This window comes from Branchiostoma floridae, chromosome 4, assembly GCF_000003815.2.
Source record: "Branchiostoma floridae strain S238N-H82 chromosome 4, Bfl_VNyyK, whole genome shotgun sequence".
NCBI classification, from domain to species: domain Eukaryota; kingdom Metazoa; phylum Chordata; class Leptocardii; order Amphioxiformes; family Branchiostomatidae; genus Branchiostoma; species Branchiostoma floridae.
In genome coordinates, this window is record NC_049982.1 from 26,090,759 (window position 1) to 26,095,327 (window position 4,569).

Consider the following 4,569-nt stretch of genomic DNA (forward strand, 5'->3'; position numbering starts at 1 on the left):
CCCATTTGAGTACCCAAAATTACTTTGTAACTTTTCTACATACGAATGAAGACTCACCTGGGGGATAACCGCTAACCGCTAAGCGAACCCTTCGGTAACCGCAAAAAAGCGACCCCTTACGATCAGACTTCCGAAATTTCAAACAAAATGTGCGTTACTTTCAACCCTTGAACATACATACATAATTCATCCGGCTTTACACCGGTGAGGCACAGCCCGAAGCACAAGACTTCCAGAACGATCTGTCCCTCATGGCCGACACCAAACTTGGCCCTGACAGTCCAATGTCTCTTTCTATCATTGTCTTTAAGGTAATGTACGGTCGGCCAACTCTGCGCCTTCCTTCTGGTAGCCAGTCCATTAGTCTCCCTGCAGGCTCGTTCCCACGAACCACGTGCCCTGCCAGGGCGAGTCGGCGCTGCCTCACCACAGATGAAATGGCTGGGAGTGGGCCGTATAGTTGCTTGTTGGTTAGACAGTCTCTCCATGAAACATTATACACCTTTCTCAACATTTTCGTATAAGTACCATCCAATTTTTTGCTCTGTGCTGCTGTCATAGTCCATGACTCACAACTATACAGTAAAATGGACTCAGTACATGCTTTAAACACTTTGGTTTTTGTGTGCTTACTGATGGGTGCTTTCCATATCTTTTGTAAGGAATGGAGAGAACTCCAGGCTTGAGCAATCCTACATTCCATATCCTTCTCAGAATTGGTATAGCCGCCTAAGTACTTAAAGTCTACTACACGCTCGATTTCAGAACCGTCGGAAGTAGTTAGTTGCTGGGAAGATGATGGGTTTATATGCATGTATTTTGTTTTTGACGGGTTCAAATATAAGCCGATGGCCTGACATGCCACTTCTACTTTGTCTAACAGGATTTGTGCAAAAAGTAATGAGTTTTCCAAAAGGGCAATGTCGTCTGCAAAATCGATATCGGCGAGGACTTCTGCAGGGTAGCGACTACTACGCCGACGACGGAGTGTAAAACCATCAGTGTCTGAAATCGAGCACCTTAACGCGTAGTCTAGACATATAATGAACAAAAATGGAGCAAGAGGGTCCCCCTGCAGTACACCAGTATCAATGCTAAACATGTCAGTTTCTCCATCTGGAGTGATAACAACTGCGGATGTATCTCTGTACATAACTGCTATAGCATTAACAATGTCTTTTGGAACCCCATATGCCTCTAAGATCTTAAACATTTTACTACGGTTAATACAATCGAATGCTTTGCGAAAGTCGATAAATACTACGACAAGCTCTTTGTCAAAATTCTTTAGCTCTTCGACAATGCGACGCAGCGCAAGTATGTGTGAAGTAGTAGATCGACTTTGTCGAAAACCATTCTGATTAGGGCGTAGAATGTTATCAATAATAGGTCGGATCCTGTTAAGCAGGCAGCGGTTATACACCTTACATGCAGTTTGTGATAAGGAGATACCTCTATAATTGTTCACAGATCTAAGGTCCCCTTTCTTTGGAATTGGAACAATTCCGGATACTCCCCATTCCTTTGGACGGTTTCCATTGTAGGTGCCATTGCAGAACTGGAGTAGGACTCTCCTTACTTTGGGCATAGTCCAGAATTCCAGGGGTAGACCATCGAGGCCAGAGGCCTTTCCATGTTTCATCTGTTGTACAGCCATGTCCACTTCTTCTTGAGAGAATTCTCCACTTTTGAATTCCAAGTTGATGTCCACCACTTTGTTGATTGGTAGTGTGTTTGTTGTTGATTCTGTGTTGGAATTTAAAAGATTCTTGAAGTGATCTTCCCAAGTTTTTAGTCGATCTTCCCCGTCGATACAAACCACACTATGTGTCTTCTTGCCAGAAATGGTTTTTACAAGTTCCCAGGCATTCCTTAAGTTAGAGGGAACTGTTGGATTTTCAAAACCATGTAGAATTTCGTTGATTCTTTTGTCCTCATGGCTGTCAAAGGTTTTACGTAGCATGGTTTGTGCTGTTTGTGTGTTACGGGTTGTGGCTCTGAGTGTTGCCTTGCGAGCTGCAACCACTGGGTCAATGTCCCGGGTGGATTGGGGTTTACGGGGTTTGTTTGGAAGTAGTTCAGCTCCAACTTCATTGGCAATCTTAACAAATGCACTATAATTCTGTTCTTCTGGGGGGAGGTTTTCAAAATTTGTCAGAATTTTGTCGTCAATCACGGATGCCACTACACTGTCTGTGACCACAGCTCTCCAGAACAGCTTCTTGGCAGCTTTTGGCTTTGAGTGTCTAAGACTAAGCCTAACAAAGGTGGTCACAATGCGATGGTCGCTACCCACAGGGTTTGAGGTGGAAAAGGCCTGACAGTCCATAATACTATTTTGCCATCTTTTGCGATAAATGCAGTAGTCAAGCTGGAAGAGGGTATTTTTTGGTGATCTGTAAGTCCACAGTTTCCTCGTGGGCTTACGGAATGAAGAATTGCCTATTATGAGGCTATGTTGTTCAACAAAAGAACTTAGGAGACGACCGTTTCGATTGGAGGATTTGTGCAATGAAAAACCATGAGCAATTTGGGCATTCATATCCCCACCTATGATCAGCATAGAATGAAGGGGAACGTCCTGGACAGCATTGCTCAACTTTTCATAAAACACAATAGCATCATCATCAGATGAACAGTTATGAGGAGCATGGCAAGACAAAACAACAGTTTTTGGATTTCCTTTAAATGTTGCTACTATGATGCGTTCGTCTAACTTTTTCACAGAGAGCAACAGCGGGAGTAGACTTGTCTTAATGAGAATGCCCACACCTCTGATGGAAGCACCTGTGGTATTTCTCACTGCTGATGCTGTAAACAGAGTTGTACCTCCCAAATTACGAGCGACTATTTCAGGATCATTATCGTAGTGTACAAAACGATGCTCTTGGATGCAGATTGCGGATATATCATAGTCAAGCATGAGCTTATCAAGTTCGGTTTTAGCTGAGGCAGACTGCAGGGTTCTACAGTTAAGTGTTGACACTTTGAAGGGCTGGGAGGGTACTGACAGACCATTCTTCTGTCCTCTCCTATCAATACTGGAGTTGTACTTCATCTCGTACCTTTTCTCCTGGCTGAGGTAATATGTGGCTCGCCAAACCTACATATAGCAGTGACTCGCTTACTGAGCCGGTTGACCCTGGAAGTTGTCCAGCGTCGAGTGCAGATTCACCGTTGTCTCACTTGAGATCCTCCGCTGTATCCACACGAATCCACCTCGCTGCATCCCGAGGTTTCCACCTTAACCCAGGCTAGGGCAGCAATTTCTGCTTTGCTGAGTAGCAGTTTAGGTGTTGGTTGAGGGATTAGGGTCACGTTTTTCCAAAGAGTAAAGAAAGAAAACGTCGGTAGAACTCAAAACAAAATAGCGTGGGAGGGGGGCACCATGGTGCCAAGAGAAAGGTTGGTCTGGCAGATCTATCTAATAAAACAGAACCAAAAATGAAACTGAAATAACTTTAAACCCTGACTAAAGAACATATTTGGCTGATGTGATGGCCTCATCAACCCTTGAATATAATAGTAAAACCCGTGGGCAAAAGGTAAGAAGTGAATTCAGTACCCAAAATTACTTTGTAACTTTTCTACATACGAATGAAGGCTCACCTGGGGGATAACCGCTAACCGCTAAGCGAACCCTTCGGTAACCGCAAAAAAGCGACCTCTTACGATCGGACTTCCGAAATTTCAAACAAAATGTGCGTTACTTTCAACACTTGAATATCAAAGAAAATCCCGTGAGCAAAAGGTAAAAAGTAATTTGAGTACCCAAAATTACTTTGTAACTTTTCTACATACAAATGAAGGCTCACCTGGGGGATAACCACTAACCGCTAATCGAACCCTTCGGTAACCGCAAAAAAGCGACCCCTTACGATCAGACTTCCGAAATTTCAAACATAATGTGCGTTACTTTCACCACTTGAATATCAAAGTAAAACCCGTGGGCAAAAGGTAAAAAGTAATTTGAGTACCCAAAATTAGTTGTAACTTTTCTACATACGAATGAAGACTCACCTGGGGGATAACCGCTAACCGCTAAGCGAACCCTTCGGTAACCGCAAAAAAGCGACCCCTTACGATCAGACTTCCGAAATTTCAAACAAAATGTGCGTTACTTTCAACACTTGAATATAATAATAAAACCCGGGGGGAAAAGGTAAAAAGTGAATTCAGTACCCAAAATTACTTTGTAACTTTTCTACATACGAATGAAGGCTCACCTGGGGGATAACCGCTAACCGCTAAGCGAACCCTTCGGTAACCGCAAAAAAGCGACCCCTTACGATCGGACTTCCGAAATTTCAAACAAAATGTGCGTTACTTTCAACACTTGAGTATCATAGTAAAACCCGTGGGCAAAAGGTAAAAAGTGATTTGAGTACCCAAAATTACTTTGTAACTTTTCTACATACGAATGAAGGCTCACCTGGGGGATAACCGCTAACCGCTAAGCGAACCCTTCGGTAACCGCAAAAAAGCGACCCCTTACGATCGGACTTCCGAAATTTCAAACATAATGTGCGTTACTTTATTTCTAGGATTAGCTACACTACCAGAATCTCG